The sequence below is a fragment of the Neoarius graeffei genome, chromosome 26 (genome assembly GCF_027579695.1).
Source record: "Neoarius graeffei isolate fNeoGra1 chromosome 26, fNeoGra1.pri, whole genome shotgun sequence".
Classification (NCBI taxonomy): domain Eukaryota; kingdom Metazoa; phylum Chordata; class Actinopteri; order Siluriformes; family Ariidae; genus Neoarius; species Neoarius graeffei.
The window spans coordinates 47,741,864-47,765,604 of NC_083594.1; the positions used below are offsets into that span (position 1 = coordinate 47,741,864).

The window sequence follows — 23,741 nt, forward strand, 5'->3', positions numbered from 1 at the left end:
GTAGATGATGATATGTTCAAACTCTTTGCAATTTTACACTGTCGAACTCCTTTCTGATATTGCTCCACTATTTGTCGGCGCAGAATTAGGGGGATTGGTGATCCTCTTCCCATCTTTACTTCTGAGAGCCGCTGCCACTCCAAGATGCTCTTTTTATACCCAGTCATGTTAATGACCTATTGCCAATTGACCTAATGAGTTGCAATTTGGTCCTCCAGCTGTTCCTTTTTTGTACCTTTAACTTTTCCAGCCTCTTATTGCCCCTGTCCCAACTTTTTTGAGATGTGTTGCTGTCATGAAATTTCAAATGAGCCAATATTTGGCATGAAATTTCAAAATGTCTCACTTTCGACATTTGATATGTTGTCTATGTTCTATTGTGAATACAATATCAGTTTTTGAGATTTTGTAAATTATTGCATTCTGTTTTTATTTACAATTTATACTTTGTCCCAACTTTTTTGGAATTGGGGTTGTACTATGTTTGTTGTTGTTGTGAACAAGTGAGTCGCCAGGGGTCCGTAACTGGGGTCCATACCGTAGGATACGGACCCGCTCGCCAGCCAATCAGAGCGCAGGATTTGATGGAAACCGGACCGCGAAAAAAATAATATACTTTGTTGTTAAACATGACACAATTTTAAAATGTTTATTATTAGCCTTGGATTGTACGGAGTGACTGCAAAATTGTTAGCATATTGCTTGTCCTATGTGTATTCTGTCACTCTGCCCAATGGAGAATGAGGTTTTGAAAATGGTTTACGATATTGCATGGTTATCAAGACTGTGACAATTTGTAAACAAACATGGCCTCCAGGTTTGCTTTGTTAAATACAGAAGATTTTGAGAGAATTTTGAAAGAGAAAGATGTGTTGAAAACCAAAAAGCAACATGTATGTCTAATAATAATAATATTGGCTGGCTTTTTATCGTGGTATATCAGATATATTCCATTCAGCTACTTGTCTTTGACTCGTTCAATATCATGCAAGCTGAATGGAATATATCTGATATAGCACAACAAAAAGCCATTCAGTGTGTTTTAATTATTCTATAATTAATGCGGAATGTAACTATTGACAAGTTGCTGCAGTTTAAGAGAAATGAAACATTTTGGAGATCAACAGTCAGGTTGTATTGTCCCACCCTGTCATTGGTTAGTTTTCTATAACAGTAACAGCACATTGTATCATGGTTTATTCCTTAGTTCAAACAAACAAACAAACAAACAAACAAACAAACAATTTATCCAGTCTGCTATCACATGACAGTGAATTTATATATATATATATATATATATATATATATATATATATATATATATATATATATATATATATATAAATCAAAGTCCTTCCCACGCCATGTGGCGCATAGGGTGGTGCCGATCTCTGTTTCCATAGCCCTTGGCCTCTCGCCTATTACATACCGGTAGCTAAGGTTACAGTGGGGGGCTAGTCCTCTGGTAACCGTGAGAGTTTGATATATAGGGGGGGCACGGTGGTGTAGTGGTTAGCGCTGTCACCTCACAGCAAGAAGGTTCTGGGTTCGAGCCCAGTGGCCGATGGGGGGCCTTTCTGTGTGGAGTTTACACGTTCTCCCCATGTCCCCGTGGGTTTCCTCTGGGTGCACTGGTTTCCCCCACAGTCCAAAGACATGCAGGTTAGGTTAACTGGTGGCTCTAAATTGACCGTAGGTGTGAATGTGAGTGTGAATGGTTGTCTGTGTTAGAGGTCTGCGCGGGTCGGATTTTTCAGTCCCGCCCGCGCCCGCATTGTGCAGTCCCGCTCCCGCCCGCGCCCGCATTGTGCAGTCCCGCTCCCTCCCGCGCCCGCAGAGAATTATGATTTTCAGTCCCGCTCCCGCCCGCGCGTGCCATATTTTGTCCCGCTCCCGCCCGCAAATCCTGCATGATGCAGACGTTCACGTTATTTCTCATAAAGTTCTTGTCTTGACACCAGGTTAACTGGTTAGGTTAACTGGTGGCTCTAAATTGACCGTAGGTGTGAATGTGAGTGTGAATGGTTGTCTGTGTTAGAGGTCTGCGCGGGTCGGATTTTTCAGTCCCGCCCGCGCCCGCATTGTGCAGTCCCGCTCCCGCCCGCGCCCGCATTGTGCAGTCCCGCTCCCGCCCGCGCCCGCAGAGAATTATGATTTTCAGTCCCGCTCCCGCCCGCGCATGCCATATTTTGTCCCGCTCCCGCCCGCAAATCCCGCATGATGCAGACGTTCGCGTTATTTCTCATAAAGTTCTTGTCTTGACACAGCGTGATGGTGCCCCGCCCCCTACTTTGAGTGGATTTGAGCATAAATATCTACAGCTCACTTTCACGTTTGTTATTATTTACCTTGTTTCTGAATTCGGAATGTTGAAATGGCAGCATGTAAACCTAATAATAATAATTATTTAAGTAGGCTAATCATTTAAGTATGCGCTCTCCCGTGGTGCGTCTCCTATGAATAATTAGTGTGAAAGGAGAGATGGATCGCACTCTTGAACTTTTGTAAAGCATTTCTAACTAAAATGTCCGATTTCAGGACTCTTGACTTTTTAACGGTAAATGTACCTCTTTTTAAAGCAGCACTTACTTTTGAAGCACTGTGAGCTTCAGTAAAGGAGCTCTGCTCTTCTGCCATGATCGGAGATCTCAAACACGGAAGAGGAAAGGAATTGGAAACGTATGAGAGTTATTTATCCTCTCCTGGATCAGAATCAGAATTCTGATGACCAGCTCATCTAAGGTGTCATTGAGGCATCATGTTAGTGTGGGTCACTGGAGGCTGGGTGTGAACGGCGAGTCATTAGAGTGATCAAAGGATTGCCCGTTAGAGTGATCAATGGCAAATTTAAGATGCCATTCCTCACTCAATCTGGCAATCTGAGGCTACGTTTACATTACGTCGAATCAGCGGATCATCAGATTAATGTTCTTAAAATGATTCGCGTTTACACTAAAACCGTTAGCCGTGCACACAGCAACACCAATACGCGGATACGCTCGGCTCCGCAGGCATCCTGCGCTCCAAATCACTCCGCCCTGAACAGCGAGTGCCCTCTGGAGGGTGTGCACTCCGGCCCTGCGCAGCTCACAGAGCGCGCGAGTGAAGTGAACAAGCCATGATTCGGGACTGAGCCGCTGTGTGTGAGATCCCAGCGCATATCACTTATTACTTGCAAGTGGAAGGATGGCAAGCCTAAAGACAATCATAACTACACAATGGGCAGTATTTGCATCAGTATTTGCAGTATTTTCATACTTTTATACTCTTTAATGAAAGGTGATACAAGGCGGAAGTCTGCGCCGTTTTTCAGCAGTCGCGTCACATGACCAATGCCAGCGAATCAGGAAGGTGGATGTCACAGTGACGTTGTCCAATGAGACGCCAGCTAGAGCTCAGCACAGCGTATTCGCGTATTCTCAATGTTTACACAGCACCGGAGCTGATACGATCTAGATTGAATACGTGGACGCTGGCGGATTCCCGTTTCCCCGCTTTTTCAGGGGGGTTAATGTAAACGGACAGTGCATCCGCGAAGAAAACGAGACAGATACGGTCTAGTGTAAACGTAGCCTGACTCTCTCTGCAAATTTAGGCATCTTAAAATGTTTTTATTAATGCCAAATAAAATATCCAGCACAAATTATATATGATGGACATAAATTAATAATTTATAAATTTTATTTTAAACACGTTTTTAGTTAGCGGGACTGCAGCTTATCACCGCTCCCGCCCGCGCCCGCATATGTGCACTCCCGCTCCTGCCCGCATATGTGCACTCCTGCTCCCGCCCGCGCCCGCAATGAGCTTTCAAAATTTGTCCCGCGCCGCACTGCTTTGCGGCGGGTCCCGTGCAGGGCTCTAGTCTGTGTCTATGTGTCAGCCCTGTGATGACCTGGCAACTTGTCTAGGGTGTACCCCGCCTTTCGCCCGTAGTCAGCTGGGATAGGCTCCAGCTTGCCTGCGACCCTGTAGAACAGGATAAAGCGGCTAGAGATAATGGATGTGTGTGTGTGTGTGTGTGTGTGTGTGTGTATATATATAATTTGTGTAACATAAATATTCAGGATGAGAGCTTGCACCATAATAACATTAATATATTTTATACATACATACATACATACATACATACATACATACATACATACATACATACATATTAGAGAGAGAGAGAGAGAGAAGTTTGAAAGGCACTGCATGCAAAAAATGCGCCACTCTATAATCCATCAAACCTTAAAAAAAAAAAAATCCTTGCATTTAGAAGTGCTGCCTGGCAAGCAAGTATTGAGAAGCAATGCCTTGTTTGTTCCCTTTTTTCCTTTCCCAACCCAACTCAGACGCTGTTTCTGCACTGCTCTAGATGATGTACGATGTAGGCAGGATGCTAAAACAGTCAGGCATTTTGTGCCAGCGGCACGGTCTGGGCTGCTGGCATGCAGCTTTTGTTCCTCTGAAAGGAACATGATGAGGAGCATTTATTCCTCTTGCCTTCTTCATCCGCTGTCGCTATTATACTTTCAGCCTGGCTCCCAAACCTCTCCCCTGATCGTGTCTCTGTTGTGGTCCCGTCTTCGTTAGAACACAGAGCCAGAGGCACAGCGCAATCTTTTTAACGCTCTCGAACACTTCCGATGTTCTACTATACACCAATGTTTTGCAATTTTACGACACAAAACTCACAGCAACTGCAGTAACACTTGTTAGAAAGCCTCTAAATCATTACAACTCTGTTTATAATTCGATGCCTCAGAAAAGTTCAATCATGTGCGATGAGTAAATACAATAATTACGAACATATAATCATGCTGTAACCTTCAGTATAGCACCCTGTGTTGGACTACACACACTTTTATATCGAATAATTACATAAAGCACATATAACTTAATATTTATTAACATTTATAGCAGCATTATAAACATTAGATTATATTTTGAATTCCAGATTAATTCTGAAAAGTTTATTTTGGAGATTATTGCAGTTTTAAAATGTTGCTGTGAAAATAAAACAGTATATCCCTTGGGAAAGAAAAATGCATTTTTAATGATTATTATAATGAAGGTGAATATTGAAATCAAATTTAAATTTATTTGTCACATACACAATCACACAGAGTGCGACATGCAGTGAAATGCTTATTGCAATGCTCCATAAGTCGTGAAGATAGTTGTGGGGGGGGGTTAGTAAAAAAGAAAGGGAGTAAAATAGAATATAATAAATATAATACAAAATAAAACTTAAAATGCAGTGATAGAACGCTCTGCAGAATATACACAGTATACAGAATATGTAGAAATGTATTTATTCTATCCACATTCACTGGATATGAGCAAGCGCATGCTCTGATTGGCTACTCTACTACTAGGATATCAGCTCATATACTGTGAGTAGAGAAAAACAAAATGGCAGAGCGTGCTGCTGAACCAACCGAGGACGAAATAAAAACTCGAGAACAAAACCCCACAAATACAAAAAAAAGGAACAATATATGGAATGAAAGTATTTGAGGGTAAGAATGTATGTTTTTTTTAATTTTTCAAGAATTGTTATTCTTATTATTATCACATTTTTGCCCAAATTGCTCCTGTCATTTCGCCGGTTTGTTTATATTCTAAGCGGAAATTATTTTGTTAGACGTTTTGTATAAAGTTTTTATTTATCAAATTTGCAAAGAATAAAAATAAAAATGCTCTGTTTCTCAGAATCCAGTGAATGTGGATAGAATAAAGCAGTTATTCCGCTCAATCTCGTCGTACATGGATTATAGCGCTACCAGCTCATATACGACTTGACTTCGTGAAATACAGTTAGGTCCATATATATTTGGACACTGACACAAATTTTGTTTTTTTACCTGTTTACTGAAACATATTCAAGTTATAGTTATATAATGGACATGGACATAAAGTCCAGACTTTCAGCTTTCATTTGAGGGTATCCACATTAAAATTGGATGAAGGGTTTAGGAGTTTCAGCTCCTTAACATGTGCCACCCTGTTTTTAAAGGGACCAAAAGTAATTGGACAATTGACCAAAGGCTATTTCATGGGCAGGTGCGGGCAATTCCTTCGTTATGTCATTCTCAATTAAGCAGATAAAAGGCCTGGAGTTGATTTGAGGTGTGGTGCTTGCATTTGGAAGATTTTGCTGTGAAGAAAACATGCGGTCAAAGGAGCTCTCCATGCAGTTGAAACAAGCCATCCTTAAGCTGCAAAAACAGAAAAAACCCATCCGAGAAATTGCTACAATATTAGGAGTGACAAAATCTACAGTTTGGTACATCCTGACCAAGAAAGAAAGCACTGGTGAACTCATCAATGCAAAAAGACCTGGATGCCCACAGAAGACAACAGTGGTGGATGATCGCAGAATAATTTCCATGGTGAAGAGAAACCCCTTCACAACAGCCAACCAAGTGAACAACACTCTCCAGGAGGTAGGCGTATCAATATCCAAATCTACCATAAAGAGAGGACTGCATGAAAGTAAATACAGAGGGTTCACTGCACGGTGCAAGCCACTCATAAGCCTCAAGAATAAAAAGGCTAGATTGGACTTTGCTAAAAAACATCTAAAAAAGCCAGCACAGTTCTGGAAGAACATTCTTTGGACATATGAAACCAAGATCAACCTCTACCAGAATGATGGAAAGAAAAAAGTATGGCGAAGGCGTGGTACAGCTCATGATCCAAAGCATACCACATCATCTGTAAAACACGGCGGTGTTAGGACTAGGACTGTTTTGGCCTCTAGAGGCCGCTGTTATTTCCTTTTCATGTCGTGTTTATTTTGGCCTCTAGAGGCCGCCACTGTTCCTGTGTTTTTGTGTTTGTGTTAATTGCCTAATTATCTTCACCTGTGTCCTTAATTAGTTTGTCTATTTATACCCCTGAGTTCAGTCCTCTTGTCACGGAGTCTTTGTGCTGTTATGTTTATCTCCAGTTTCCTTTGTACTGTGTTTTTTGATCTTCTTAGCTTTTGTATTTTTGCACTTTGCTTTTCTTTTGGATTATACTCTTTGGTTTTTTTTTTTGTCTTTTGTTTTGCCCTGTATATAGTGTATATAGTTTAAATAAACCTTTTGATTCTTTTTCTACTTCCGCCTCACGCCTCTGCATTTGAGTCATCCCCCTGGTGGCCTAGTGGGGGTTTGCTGGATTATCACACCAACGAACCAGGTTCGAATCCCAGCAAAACCCTAACAGAAAGACTCCGTCATGACCGACTCAGCAGAGGCTGCTTCAACTGTCTACCCGGCCAACCTTCAGGGAATTATGGCAGCTTTGACACGCTTCGGAGCGACCATGGACGCTCATGGACGTACGCTCACCAGCCAACGTGAGGCCCTCGCTCGCCACGAGGAACTGCTTCAGCAAATTGGGAAAACCCTGGCACAGCTGACATCTCTGCCTGCATCTCCTGCTCCTGATCCAGTTCCTGCTCCTGATCCAGCTCCCACTCCTGCTCCAGTGCCTCCTGCCATGCTGCCTTCCTCACCTCGCGAACCCAGCCTTCCTGCACCACAGAGGTATGACGGCAAGCACAGTGAGTGCCGAGAGTTCCTTACCCAGTGTCAACTCACCTTTGAGCTTCAGCCTACCACCTACACTACGGATCGCCGCAAGATTGCCTTTGTGATCACCTTATTAGCTGGTAAGGCGCGAGCCTGGGCTACTGCTATCTGGCAAAGACAGGGACCTGAGTGCTTTGATTTCCAGCTGTTTTCTGAAGAGATGCTTCGGGTCTTCGATCAGGCAGACATCAGTACCGACGCAGCCCGGCGGCTCATGTCCATCCGGCAAGGAGGAAGCGTCGCAGATTACGCCATCTCGTTCCGAACACTCGCAGCAGTAAGTGGATGGAACGAGACTGCCCTGGTGTCAGCCTTCCACCATGGTCTGTCTGACCCCATCAAGGACGGTCTGGCCTCTATTGGATGCCCAAGTGACCTCGAAACCCTCATCTCACATGCTATTCGTCTGGACAACAGGATGAGAGAACGCCACCAAGCCTTGAGCCCCCCCAGCCTCCCTACCTCTACCTGGAGACCGTCTACCTCCTTCAGTGACTGTCCAGAACCCATGCAAGTGGGTCGTACTCGCCTCTCCGCATCTGAGAGGGAGCGCAGAAGGAGGGACAAGTGCTGCATCTACTGTGGCAAGCCTGGTCACTTCCGAGCATCATGTCCCGAACTCTTGGGAAAAGGACCGCCCCGTCCAGCCGAGGGAGGGTTGTGACGGGGCCTACCCTCTCTCCCGGACTCCCTGGCCAAGGAATCTACATCCCGGTCTCCATCTCCTGGGGTGAGTCTGTCCACTCTTGTCAAGCTTTGATAGACTCAGGGGCGGCTGGGAACTTTATGGATATTCACTTCGCCCAAAGCATCAATATACCTACTGCACCTCTTGAAGTCCCTCTGTCTGTGTCTGCCCTCGATGGCCAAGCGTTAGGTGATGGAAGAGTCACCCAAGTTACTTCTCCAGTCTTCCTCCAGTCTCAAGGTCACAAGGAAGAAATATCCCTGCACCTGATTCCTTCACCTGAGTTCCCAGTTATTCTAGGCCTTCCTTGGCTTACTCGCCACAACCCTCGCATAGACTGGGTAACAAGCCAGGTTGTGGAATGGGGCCCTGCATGCCATGCCTCTTGTCTGCTCTCTAGCTCTCCTGTGTCTCCTGCCGAGCCCCCTGATCTCACCGAGTTATCTCAAGTTCCCACAGAGTACTGGGATCTCAAGGAGGTATTCAGCAAGAGCAGGGCCGCCGTTCTTCCTCCGCACCGGGCCTACGACTGTGCCATCGACTTGCTCCCTGGGACTACCCCTCCTCGTGGCAGACTGTTTTCACTCTCTCAGCCAGAACGCAAGGCCATGGAGGAATACCTCAAAGATGCCCTGGTCTCTGGGTTTATTCGACCCTCCACTTCACCTGCTGGAGCCGGCTTCTTCTTTGTCGGCAAGAAGGATGGGGGGCTCCGACCATGTATTGATTACAGGGGCCTGAATAAGATCACTGTGCGCAACCGATATCCCCTTCCGCTGATGTCCACAGCTTTCGACCTGCTCCAAGGCGCCACCGTCTTCACCAAGTTGGACCTACGGAACGCATACCACCTCATCCGTATCCGACAGGGAGACGAGTGGAAGACTGCCTTTAACACCCCGTCTGGGCACTACGAATACCAGGTGATGCCCTTCGGACTCACCAACGCACCAGCTGTTTTTCAGGCCCTAATCAACGACGTCTTAAGGGACATGATTAACCTATACGTTTTTGTCTACCTCGACGACATCCTTATCTTTTCCAAGACCGTGCAGGAGCACCGCCACCATGTCCGCCAGGTTCTCCAGAGGCTGCTACAGAACAATCTGTTCGCCAAGGCCCAGAAATGCGAATTTCATGTTCCCGAGGTCTCCTTTCTGGGATTTATTGTACGGACAGGCCAACTCCAAATGGACCCTGCCAAGACCCTGGCCGTCCGGGATTGGCCTACTCCCAAGTCCGTTAAGGAGGTTCAGCGGTTCTTAGGATTCGCTAACTTCTACCGCAAGTTCATCAGGAACTTCAGTTCTGTGGCAGCACCCATGTCAGACCTCACCAAAGGGACAGGTGGATCTTATGGCTGGTCTCCTCAGGCAGAAAAGGCGTTCAAAGACCTCAAGGACCGCTTCTGCACGGCACCCATTCTGGTTCTCCCGGACACCTCCCAACCATTCATCGTGGAGGTGGACGCCTCGGACAGTGGTGTCGGCGCGGTGCTCTCTCAACGTTCGGAAGGAAAGCTGCACCCCTGCGCTTACTTCTCCCACCGCCTGAGTCCTGCTGAGTCCCGGTACGATGTGGGGGATCGAGAACTGCTAGCGGTCAAACTGGCCCTTGAGGAGTGGAGGCACTGGCTGGAGGGAGCACAACATCCATTCCTGGTTTGGACTGACCACAAGAACCTGGAGTACCTCCAGCAAGCCAAGAGACTGAACCCTCGACAGGCTAGGTGGGCCCTGTTTTTCAGTCGGTTTGACTTCACCCTCTCATACCGCCCCGGCTCCAAGAACACCAAACCTGACGCACTGTCCAGACTGTTCTCTGCCACTAACAGGGAGAATGAAGTCGGGCCTATTATCCCTGTGTCCCGGATTGTGGCCCCTGTCCGCTGGGGTATTGAGGAGGCTGTCCGACGAGCCCAACGCCAGGACCCCGGTCCTGGGACGGGGCCACCAGGCCTCTTGTACGTCCCACATCAAGCCCGGGCCAAGGTTCTCCAGTGGGGTCACTCTTCCCCTCTCACCGCCCACCCGGGAGCTCGGAGGACCCTGGACTTCCTGAAAAGACGCTTCTGGTGGCCTAACATGGAGAAGGAAGTAAGGTCATTTGTCCTGTCCTGTGAGGTTTGCACCAGAACCAAGAACCCACGACAGCGTCCCCAGGGTCTCCTGCATCCTCTGACCATTCCCCGGCGTCCCTGGTCCCACGTGGCAGTCGACTTCATCACGGGTCTCCCTGAGTCACAAGGTAACACGGTCATTTTGGTCTTAGTTGACAGATTCTCCAAGGCCTGCCGCTTCATACCACTGTGCAAACTCCCCTCTGCTCTTGAAACTGCGAAACTTTTGTTTAATCATGTCTTCCGAGTCTTTGGTCTTCCACAGGACATCGTCTCAGACCGAGGGCCCCAGTTCTCCTCCCGAGTGTGGCACGGGTTCTGCAAGGTCATCGGAGCCACTGCCAGCCTCTCCTCTGGGTTTCACCCACAGTCCAATGGTCAGACGGAGAGGCTCAACCAGGACCTGGAAACCACCCTGCGAGGCCTGGCTATGGATAACCCGACATCGTGGAGCACCTGGCTGCCATGGGCGGAGTACGCCCACAACACCCTGCAGTCATCGGCCACCAAGCTGTCGCCATTCCAGTGCCAATTCGGGTTCCAGCCACCTCTGTTCCCGGACCAGGAGGAGGACGCGGGGGTGCCCTCGGTCAACCAATATGTGAGACGGTGTCGCAAGACCTGGAGCAAGGTCAGGAAGACCCTCATACAGACCTCCAGAACCAACCAGACTCAGGCCAACCGCCATAGAAGACCTGCACACGCTTTCCGCCCTGGGCAGCGTGTTTGGCTGTCCACTAAGGACCTTCCACTGCGGGTGGAGAACCGCAAGCTTGCTCCTCGCTACATTGGCCCCTTCAAGGTGGTGCGCAGGGTGAACCCTGTCTCCTACCGGCTCCAGTTGCCCCGGACTCTGAGGATCAACCCCACTTTCCATGTTTCCCTGTTACGGCCCGTACTGACATCTACGTATGCCCCTGCCCCTAGGAACCCCCCACCCCCCCGCATCTTCCAGGGGCAGACTGTGTTCACTGTGAATCGCCTGCTTGACTCCCGCCGGGTCCGCGGCGGGTTGCAATATCTGGTGGACTGGGAGGGCTATGGTCCTGAGGAGCGCTGCTGGGTTCCTGCTCGGGATGTCCTTGATAAAGAACTATGTCGGGACTTCCATTCGGCCCATCCGGATCGCCCTGGGAACGTCAGGAGACGCTCCTAGAGGGGGGGGTCCTGTTAGGACTAGGACTGTTTTGGCCTCTAGAGGCCGCTGTTATTTCCTTTTCATGTCGTGTTTATTTTGGCCTCTAGAGGCCGCCACTGTTCCTGTGTTTTTGTGTTTGTGTTAATTGCCTAATTATCTTCACCTGTGTCCTTAATTAGTTTGTCTATTTATACCCCTGAGTTCAGTCCTCTTGTCACGGAGTCTTTGTGCTGTTATGTTTATCTCCAGTTTCCTTTGTACTGTGTTTTTTGATCTTCTTAGCTTTTGTATTTTTGCACTTTGCTTTTCTTTTGGATTATACTCTTTGTTTTTTTTTTTTGTCTTTTGTTTTGCCCTGTATATAGTGTATATAGTTTAAATAAACCTTTTGATTCTTTTTCTACTTCCGCCTCACGCCTCTGCATTTGAGTCATCCCCCTGGTGGCCTAGTGGGGGTTTGCTGGATTATCACACCAACGAACCAGGTTCGAATCCCAGCAAAACCCTAACAGGCGGAGGCAGTGTGATGGCTTGGGCATGCATGGCTGCCAGTGGCACTGGGTCACTAGTGTTTATTGATGATGTGGCGCAGGACAGAAGCAGCCGGATGAAGTCTGAGGTATTCAGAGACGTACTGTGTGCTCAAATCCAGCCAAACTGATTGGTCGGCATTTCATAATACAGATGGACAATGACCCAAAACATAAAGCCAAAGCAACCCAGGAGTTTATTAAAGCAAAGAAGTGGAATATTATTGAATGGCCAAGCCAGTCACCTGATCTCAACCCAATTGAGCATGCATTTCACTTGTTAAAGACTAAACTTCAGACAGAAAGGCCCACAAACAAACAGCAACTGAAAACCGCTGCAGTAAAGGCCTGGCAGAGCATTAAAAAGGAGGAAACACAGCGTCTGGTGATGTCCATGAGTTCAAGACTTCAGGCAGTCATTGCCAACAAAGGGTTTTCAACCAAGTATTAGAAATTAACATTTTATTTACAATTATTTAATTTGTCCAATTACTTTTGAGCCCCTGAAATGAAGGGATTGTGTTTAAAAAATGCTTTAGTTCCTCACATTTTTATGCAATCATTTTGTTCAACCCACTGAATTAAAGCTGAAAGTCTGAACTTCAACTGCATCTGAATTGTTTTGTTCACAATTCATTGTGGTAATGTACAGAACCAAAATTAGAAAAATGTTGTCTGTCCAAATATTTATGGACCTAACTGTAACTGTTCAATAGATCTGCAATATACACAATATTTATAAATACATATTGCACAAAAAATGTTATACAGGGTGTTTCAAAAAATGTGATATTTCACAATCTAATATTTTTGCAATCCTTATTCAATTGACCTCAAATTGTAACAGCACGTGCAGAAACAGGTCAAAATTTTATGTTTAATTTTTTTTTTTTTTTTATCTTTTTAGGTATAGAAATGCTATTCACTGGAAAAGAAAAAGTGTTTTGTGTGTTTGAGTGTCGTGTCTCAGATATTGAAAACTTGTGAAATCGTTCATGGAATCCACATACCTTTGAATTTCTCATCCACGCTTTGAGGAATAAATCTTATATTGCTCACCATTAAGCCTGTTCAGTCTCATTTGCCTAGACTGTGTAGTTTCTGGCATATTTGCATCTCAAATAATATGACATTTTTTTAAACAACCTGTATATTACACTGAATGTAAAGTGCGTACATTTATAGTTAATACATATTGCCAGCCGTTATAACCCTTCAAGTCGATCATAAATATACAGTCTTGTACCAAAACATCATGATTTTTTTTTTACATTTTTTCCCCTCATCTTCATCTTTTTTTTACGATCTTTCGCTATCCTGTCCGAACAGTCCTCCTGTTCCCAATATAGCCCCAGAATCCTGTTCTTGGCTGACGAGTTGAATGTGATGCAATCTTTTGCTCTAGTTGTCCATCTGTGTCAAGATTCTACACTTTTTGAGATGCTTTTCTGCTCACTGTGTTTGTAAAGAGTGATTATTTGAGTTGCCGTGGCCTTCCGGTCAGATCGGATCAGTCTAGCTATTCTTCTCTGACGTCTCTCGTTAACAAGATGTTTCCAGTGACCGAGCTGACGGACTGTTCTGAATGAAAACACCATCAGCCAATGGAAAAAAAATCGCTTTGAGTTGATGTGACTCTGAAACAAAAGTTTATTTCGCTAATCTGTAGTATATTAAGAAAGACGTTTAGTAGCTCCAGCACCAAGACTGATCACGAGTAGTGGTGATTAGTGGTTTCCAGTATGATGATCAGTTATCATTTATAACACATTATTACAGATTTATGAGGCGTTCTTGTTGTCTCATCTCATCTCATCTCATTATCTCTAGCCGCTTTATCCTTCTACAGGGTCGCAGGCAAGCTGGAGCCTATCCCAGCTGACTACGGGCGAAAGGCGGGGTACACCCTGGACAAGTCGCCAGGTCATCACAGGGCTGACACATAGACACAGACAACCATTCACACTCACATTCACACCTACGCTCAATTTAGAGTCACCAGTTAACCTAACCTGCATGTCTTTGGACTGTGGGGGAAACCGGAGCACCCGGAGGAAACCCACGCGGACACGGGGAGAACATGCAAACTCCACACAGAAAGGCCCTCGCCGGCCCCGGGGCTCGAACCCAGGACCTTCTTGCTGTGAGGCGACAGCGCTAACCACTACACCACCGTGCCGCCCCGCGTTCTTGTTGTAGTTTATAAAATGTTTTCAAGGAATCATTGCTCATAGCGCATTATTCGAGCTTTATTTATTTATAACACTGTTAGAGTTTAGAGAAATGCTTCTTACAAGGACTCATGATAAACCAAGAAAGAATGATAATGATTCATGAATATGGGCTTCATAGAAAGTGTTAGTATTTAACTTAGGGACGAATGATAGAATAGGATTACAGTGAGCGTTTTTCTCACAAGCTAACCCTTACTGCTAGTTTGGATTCTGAAATTCTTTGCTCAAATCGACGGCGTGACTCAGGATGTCATGTCTGGAATCTTTTTCCTGCAATATGCTCACCTTCCTGCATATTTACCTTGCTAATCGTGTGTGAAGGATGATTCTATAGGCCAAGCTGGAGTCATCGGTCATCCTGAAAGCGAAAAGAGGGCCACATCGTGTGTGTGGGTGGGTGTGTGCGCATACTCTGCCATTAACCTGAAGGAGCAGCAGAGTGTGTAGAGTGCTGATGAGTGAAGTTCTGGGTCAGAGAAGCTCAGAAAATCAACCTTGAATTGCATGATGCTGTAGCTTCAATCATGGCTGCCTTTTTTTTTTTTTCCACGGGAACAGCAGTGACACTTGACATAGAGCATGGTGTACAGTATGAGGACAGCTGTGGAAAAAAGGTGCTCTACTTTATCTGGCCAATACCAACCACGACTGGCTCATTTGTAACAATTCGCTCAACAGTTTGTATGAAGAACGACAGAGGTGAAGGGAAATTGATCGGGAACGAGCAGGTGGAATGAGGCTGTGAAAAGTAACGCAAGACCAATGAATTTTGGACACAACAAAATAATTTGGAAACACAACATTGTGACCAAAACCACAACAGTACCGTATGTCACACGGGGTTAAGCAGGAGAAGATACAGGTGCAGGAAAAAGGGCTTTTAATAGTGATCACGGGTGAGCATGTACAAAACACACTGGCACACCATCAGGAACAAAAACAAGGAACTAAACTCAGTCTGCATGAACTCAGGTTCAGTAATGGCTGACACGTCCACACTAAACGATGTAGTAAACAAACGCAAACGAGACAACAACTCTCGAAAACCCATGCCATGAACAAAAGGTACAGTGCTGAGCGTAAATGAGTCCACCCCCTTTGAAAAGTAACATTTTAAACAATATCTCAATGAATACAAACAATTTCCAAAATGTTGACAAGACAAAGTTTAATATAACATCTGTTTAACTTATAATATGAAAGTAAGGTTAATAATATAACTTAGATTACACATTTTTCAGTTTTACTCAAATTAGGGTGGTGCAAAAATGAGTACACCCCACAACAACAACTACTACATCTAGTACTTTGTATGGCCTCCATGATTTTTAATGGCAGCACCAAGTCTTCTAGGCATGGAATGAACAAGTTGGCGACATTTTGCAACATCAGTCTTTTTCCATTCTTCAACAATGACCTCTTTTAGTGACTGGATGCTGGATGGAGAGTGATGCTCAACTTGTCTCTTCAGAATTCCCCATAGGTGTTCGATTGGGTTCAGATCAGGAGACATACTTGGCCACTGAATCACTTTCACCCTGTTCTTCTTCAGAAATCCAACAGTGGCCTTAGATGTGTGTTTAGGATCATTGTCATGTTGGAAAAGTGCATGACGACCAAGGGCACGTAGTGATGGTAGCAGCTTCTCTTTCAGTATAGAGCAATACATCATGATGCCATCAGTGAAATGCAGCTCCCCGACACCAGCAGCACTCATGCAGCCCCACATAAGGACACTGCCACCACCGTGTTTCACTGTAGGCACCATGCATTTTTCTTTGTATTCCTCACCTTTGCGACGCCATACAGTTTTGAAGCCATCAGTTCCAAAAACATTTATCTTGGTCTCATCACTCCAGAGTATAGAGTCCCAGTAGTCTTCATCTTTGTCAGCATGGGCCCTGGCAAACTCGAGGTGGGCTTTTTTGTGCCTGAGCTTTAGGAGAGGCTTCTTTCATGGGCGGCATCCATGCATGCCATTCCTCTGCAGTGTACGCCGTATTGTGTCACGGGAAATAGTCACCCCAGCTTGGCTTTCTACTTCTTTAGATAACTGCAGTGAACTTGTGTGCCGATTTTCTTCAACCCTTCTCATCAGAAGACGCTCCTGTCGAGGTGTTAACTTCCGTGGACGACCTGGACGTCTCTGTGAGATGGTTGCAGTTCCATCTTTCTTAAATTTTTGTACCACTTTCCTACAGTATTCTGACTGATAAGTAAAGCTTTGCTGATCTTCTTGTAGCCTTCACCTTTGTGGTGTAAAGAAATTATTTTCTTTGGGGAATTCTGAAGAGACAAGTTGAGCATCGCTCTCCATCCAGCATCCAGTCACTAAAAGAGGTCGTTGCTGAAGAATGGAAAAAGATTGATGTTGCAAAATGTCGCCAACTTGTTCATTCCATGCCTAGAAGACTTGGTGCTGTCATTAAAAATCATGGAGGCCATACAAAGTACTAGATGTAGTAGTTTTTGTTGTGGGGTGTATTCATTTTTGCACCACCCTAATTTGAGTAAAACTGAAAAATGTGTAATCTAAGTTTATATTATTAACCTTACTTTCACGTTATTAACCTTACTTTCACGTTTCATGACCTATGGTCATGAGCTTTGGGTAATGACCGAAAGGACAAGATCGCGGATACAAGCGGCCGAAATGAGTTTCCTTCGCAGGGTGGCTGGGCGCTCCCTTAGAGATAGGGTGAGAAGCACAGTCACTCGGGAGGAGCTCGGAGTAGAGCCGCTGCTGCTCCACATCGAGAGGAATCAGCTGAGGTGGCTCGGGCATCTTTTTCGGATGCCTCCTGGACGCCTCCCTGGGGAGGTGTTCCAGGCATGTCCCCCCGGGAGGAGGCCCCGGGGAAGACCCAGGACACGCTGGAGGGACTATGTCTCTCGGCTGGCCTGGGAACGCCTCGGTGTTCTTCCCGAGGAGCTGGCCGAGGTGTCTGGGGAAAGGGAAGTTTGGGCTTCCCTGCTTAGACTGCTGCCTCCGCGACCCGGTCCCGGATAAAGCGGAAGAAGACGAGACGAGACGAGACTTTCACGTTACAAGTTAAACAGATGTTATATTAAACTTTGTCTTGTCAACATTTTGGAAATTGTTTGTGTTCATTGAGATAGTGTTTAAAATGTTACTTTTCAAAGGGGGTGCACTCATTTACGCTGAGCACTGTACATGAGCACGGAGCTAAATGAGGGACAGAATTATATCAAGGGCAAGATCTCTGCAAAGCGTTAACAGAAACTGGGGAATAAAGCATCAGAGCTGGTGGGAGTCCAGTATCTCCGTCAGAGGGCATGAATACAGAGTCCTTCAACCCAGTGCCCTGAGATTGCCTTGAAACTGGATCCAGGAGTGTATAATTGAAATCAGCGTGTGGGACGACATGATTGCCATGATGACTGCCGGGAGTTGGAGTCCATGGCCGCCGTGTCCGTATCGTGCTCCAGGGAAGAGCAGATCGGACGTCATGTCTCGGCGCAGGCGTGATACAGTATGGCTAAAAACACGACGGTAGAGCTAACAACACACCGGCAAAATCAGAAAGATGGAAACACGAGAAAAAACTAAAAACATGCCAGCAAAAACACAATAGCAAAACTAAAAACACAACAGCCAAAATAAAAACAGAGGAGAAAAAATAAAAACACATTAGCGAAAGTAAAAACATCACAGCAAAAAAAAAAAAAAACACAAAAGGGAAAATAAAAACACGAGCAAAAATAAAAACAATGCCACAAAAATAAAAACACAATGGCAAAAGTAATAACAAAACAGCAAAAATAAAAACGTAACAGCCAAAATAAAAACAAAGCCACAAAAATATAAACACAACAGCCAAAACCCCCTACAAAAGCAAACATAAAAACACAACAGTAAAAATAAAAACAAAGCCACAAAAATAAAAACACAATGGCAAAAGTAATAACAAAACAGCAAAAATAAAAACAGAGCCACAAAAAAAAAACACAAAAGGGAAAATAAAAACACAACAGCCGGGAAAAAACAAATAAACAAACAAACAAAAAAACACAAAAGCAAAAATAAAAACACAACAGCAAAAATAAAAACAAAGCCACAAAAAAATAAACACAACAGCCAAAAAAACCACAAAAGGGAAAATAAAAACACAACAGCCGGGAAAAAACAAATAAACAAACAAAAAAAACACAAAGGGAAAATAACAACACAACAGCCAAAAAAAAAACAACAACACAAAAGCAAAAATAAAAACACAAAAGCAAAAATAAAAACACAGTGGCAAAAGTAATAGCGAAACAGCAAAAATAAAAACGCAACGGCCAAAAATAAAAATAAAGCCACAAAAATATAAACACAACAGCCAACCCCCCTCCCCCAAAAAAACACAACAGCAAAAATAGAATAGAATAGAATAGAATAGAATAGAATAGAAAGCCTTTATTGTCATCACACAGAGTATAATGAGATTCAGAGCTGCTCCATAAAGTGCACACACACATAGAATAAAAAGAAAAGGTATGTACAATATACAATATACAAAAACTACTATTGAACTACTAGCTACTATATACAGACACATTTGTATAAGTCCTGCATGGAGAATACACCCAAGACAAAGCACAGTAGATAAAACCTTAAGGGCAAGTAAAGTGGCTGATAGTAGCAGCATCCAGTGGTGTGCAACCATGTGTAACATTATAATTACAGTTCAAGTATATTGGCATTATAATTACAGTATATATATATATATATATATATATATATATATATATATATATATATATACACACACACATACATAAAAACAAAGCTACAAAAATAAAAACACAACAGCCAAAAAAACCCAACACAACAGCAAAAATAAAGAGTTGCATTATCTCTCGAAGGAAAGGGGAGGTTCTTATTGCCATCACTTGCTCGTTGTGTCCAATCAGCAACAAGCAATGTTGCACATCACCCTGATGTTATCTATTTTCCTATAACAGCATGCCCCGATGTGTTTTATCCCTTATTGAACACACACCCCTGTGTTTCTGTGATCAGGAGCTGATGACAGGTGTCTTTACCTTTATAACGACTTTGTACCACACTGTAAAAAAAGAATAGTTGAGAATACTTGAAATTTCAAGGCAACCGTCTGCATTAAGAATTTTATGTTTTGCCAACGATGTGCCCATGATAATCCAAACTATGATAACACTGTTATCTTTATTAAGAATTCTTAATTAAGTCAATTTTCAATTCCTCATTCTGCCAACATAGATTTCTCTTTTTGCTGAACAGTGGCATTCACAGTAGTACAAAAAGGCAATTGAGGTTATCACAATTCATCATTAAACTATACATGCCTTTTTTCATTGTTCTACACGATTACAAAACTTCAATAATGTACAATAAACTTCACACTTTTTTAAAAACTTTATTTCAATAAGCCCTTTTGAACAAAATCAAGTATTTGTATAATTACAGCGTATGCCCCCTGAGTTCAATCTATTTTCCGTCTTTTTAAGCATGAATAGGCTACATGGGGTTTCATTTCTTTAATCAAAACATGGCCCTTCAGTACTTGAACTTGGTTTCACAGACCAAGCTACAGTGCAATAATAAGTGCACTTGTAATTGGGGCGTCTTGTCATTCTAATCGAGCTGCTCTGAAACACAAGCTACATCCATGTCAAAACATTCATGTTTAAGGGGGGGACATGGCCCTTCTAACTGTTAAGATGCAGATTGACTTAGGTGGTGTTTACATTAGACCGTATTCGTATCGTTTTCGTTGCAGATGCACTGTCCGTGCACATTAAAACGCCAGAAAACGACTCCACAGGCGGAACAGTTTGAATCCGCCAGGGCCCACGTATTCAACCCAGTTCGTATCTGATCCGGTGCTGTGTAAACATTGAGGAACGAGGATACGCAGTGCTGAGCTCTAGCTGACGTCGTCATTGGACAACGTCACTGTGACATCCACCTTCCTGATTCGCTGTCGTTGGTCATGCCACGTTGGTCATGTGAATGAGCAATACAGGAAGTGTGTTGAGGAAGTCATTAAGTGAATGAGCAAGACAGAAAGTGTGTTGGTTACCGTAGCACTAAATAGTCTTGTTGTAATCGCAAAAAACGGCCGTTCTGCGAGGTGAAGAGTGTACCGAACACTGTTAGATCCTTCTAGCATAAACACGAAGGCCATACACAGTGTAAAAAAGGCGTCATTGTAGTACCAGTACCGCCGATAACAGACTGGCATACTTCATTTTTTACAACGACATCCTTCCACTTGCAAGTGGTGAGTGACTTGCACATGCCCGATATGCACTGGAATCATGTGACGTGCCGTCTAATTAGTCATGTGATTAGCGTATCCGTGTATTGGCATTGCTGTGTGCACGGGGAACGGTTTTGTTGCGGGCACAGAAATTTTGTGTGTGTACGCGAATCGTTTTAAAAACGTTAATCTGATGATCCGCTGATTCGAAATAATGTAAACAGGGCCTTAGAACATGACCCTGCACAGCCTAAATACACACAGCCCTTGCATTTGGGAGAGGAAACCCCGTGTCTTGGTCATTAAGAGCATGCGCTGAATAAACACCTGTGGCAATTATGTATTTTCAATTCAAATTATTCACTATTGTATATTTACACATCATTGAGGTGCACCCTATCAGTTTGATGTGGATTTTTCTGTTCGTTAATAATTATTCATATTTTCTTGTCCATTCAATTGTGAATATGGAATTACTTGAACAAAGCGTAATTCTATTTTTTACAGTGCACTGACGTACCTGTGATTTTAATCAGTCGGCTCACTGTAAAAACATCGTATGCTCATGTATCAGACTTACAGTGGTGCTTGAAAGTTTGTGAACCCTTTAGAATTTTCTATATTTCTGCATAAATATGACCTAAAACATCATCAGATTTTCATACAAGTCCTAAAAGTAGATACAGAGAACCCAGTTAAACAAATGAGACAAACATATTACACTTGGTCATTAATTTATTGAGGAAAATGATCCAATATTACATATCTATGAGGGGCAAAAGTATGTGAACCTCTAGGACTAGCAGTTAATTTGAAGGTGAAATTAGAGTCAGGTGTTTTCAATCAATGGGATGACAATCAGGTGTGAGTGGGCACCCTGTTTTATTTAAAGAACAGGGATCTATCAAAGTCTGATCTTCACAATACACATTTGTGGAAGTGTATCATGGCACGAGCAAAGGAGATTTCTGAGGACCTCAGAAAAAGCGTTGTTGATGCTCATCAGGCTGGAAAAGGTTACAAAACCACCTCTAAAGAGTTTGGACTCCACCAATCCACAGTCAGACAGATTGTGTACAAATGGAGGAAACTCAAGACCATTGTTACCCTCCCCAGGAGTGGTCGACCAACAAAGATCACTCCAAGAGCAAGGCGTGTAATAGTCGGCAAGGTCACAAAGGACCCCAGGGTAACTTCTAAGCAACTGAAGGCCTCTCTCACATTGGCTAATGTTAATGTTCATGAGTCCACCATCAGGAGAACACTGAACAACAATGGTGTGCATGGCAGGGTTGCAAGGAGAAAGCCACTGCTCTCCAAAAAGAACATTGCTGCTCATCTGCAGTTTGCTAAAGATCATGTGGACAAGTCAGAAGGCTATTGGAAAAATGTTTTGTGGATGGATGAGACCAAAATAAAACATTTTCGTTTAAATGAGAAGCGTTATGTTTGGAGAAAGGAAAACACTGCATTCCAGCATAAGAACCTTATCCCATCTGTGAAACATGGTGGTGGTAGTATCATGGTTTGGGCCTGTTTTGCTGCATCTGGGCCAGGATGGCTTGCCATCATTGATGGAACAATGAATTCTGAATTATACCAGCAAATTCTAAAGGAAAATGTCAGGACATCTGTCCATGAACTGAATCTCAAGAGATGGTGGGTCATGCAGCAAGACAACGACCCTAAGCACACAAGTCGTTCTACCAAAGAATGGTTAAAGAAGAATAAAGTGAATGTTTTGGAATGGCCAAATCAAAGTCCTGATCTTAATCCAATCGAAATGTTGTGGAAGGACCTGAAGCGAGCAGTTCATGTGAGGAAACCCACCAACATCCCAGAGTTGAAGCTGTTCTGTACGGAGGAACGTAAGCTGGTGTGCAGGACTGATCAACAGTTACCAGAAACATTTAATTGCAGTTATTGCTGCACAAGGGGGTCACACCAGATACTGAAAGCAAAGGTTCACATACTTTTGCCACTCACAGATATGTAATATTGGATCATTTTCCTCAATAAATAAATGACCAAGTATAATATTTTGGTCTCATTTGCTTAACTGGGTTCTCTTTATCTACTTGTAGGACTTGTGTGGAAATCTGATGAAGGTTTAGGTCATATTTATGGAGAAATATAGAAAATTCTAAAGGGTTCACAAACTTTCAAGCACCACTGTAGCTAAAAGTGAGCCACGTGTCATTCTCATATATGTGTGTGTGTGTGTGTGTGTGTGTGTGTGTGTGTGTGTGTGTGTGTGTGTGTGTAAAATTGAACTGAATGACGTGACATTTCTTTTGGCAAAAACTGCAGAATACACTGTTGATATCAGCTGCAGTTTGGGGAATGAGTTAATAAAAAGTTAATAAGAAAGAAAATAGAATTCCTCTTGGGTTTAGGTGAAGGAATATATTTCTTGTTGTCCATCGGCGAAGTGAAAATCCTTTACAAATACTCTAATGCTGTAAAAAGTAGCACGTTGCACAGGCTTCTCCCTTAACAACCCATTATGCTCCTTCCATCTCCTGCCTTATTGCATGTCAGACTCTTTAATTGTATTTTAATTACATATATCTCTACTCACTCGCTCTCTAATGTGATTTCGGTTCCCTTTACAAGTCTCGTTTTATTAAATAAGCGATCAAATCATGAGCACATTTGCTTGGAAGCCGCCCTGTAGCGGCGGGGTAATTTCAGCCTGATCTGAGATTATCCCAGTGTCTAACATAACACACAGTGCTAGTTTGAAACCCAACACTCTCATTTTCTCATGCATGATTTTATTTAGCTACAGATATATATCTGTAGTGTGTGTGTGTGTATACACCAGTCAGCCATAACATTAAATCCACTGACAGGTGAAGTGAATAACATTGATTACCTCATTACAGTGGTACCTGTCAAGGGATGGGATACTGTACATTAGACAGCAAGAGAACAGTCAGTTCTTGAAGTTGATGTGTTGGAAGCAGGAAAAATGGGCAAATGTAAGGAACTGAGTGACTTTGACATCCTGTAGGGTGTTCCTGGTGTGCAGTGATTAGTACCTACCAAAAGTGGTCCAAGGAAGGACAACCAGTGAACCAGCGACAGGGTCATGGGTGTCGAAGGCTCGTTGATTCGCATGTGGCACGAAGGCTAGCCCATATGGTCCAATCCCACAGAAGAGCTACTGTAGCACAAACTGCTGAAAAAGTTAACGCTGACGCTTTTCTG

General features: G+C 43.9%; 1 protein-coding gene across 3 annotated transcripts in view; it reads left to right on the plus strand.

Annotated features, from left to right (window-relative positions):
• Nucleotides 1-23,741, plus strand: part of fhit (fragile histidine triad diadenosine triphosphatase) — a 623,061-nt gene that overhangs the window by 436,058 nt on the left and 163,262 nt on the right. The gene's annotated exons all lie outside the window — the stretch shown is intronic.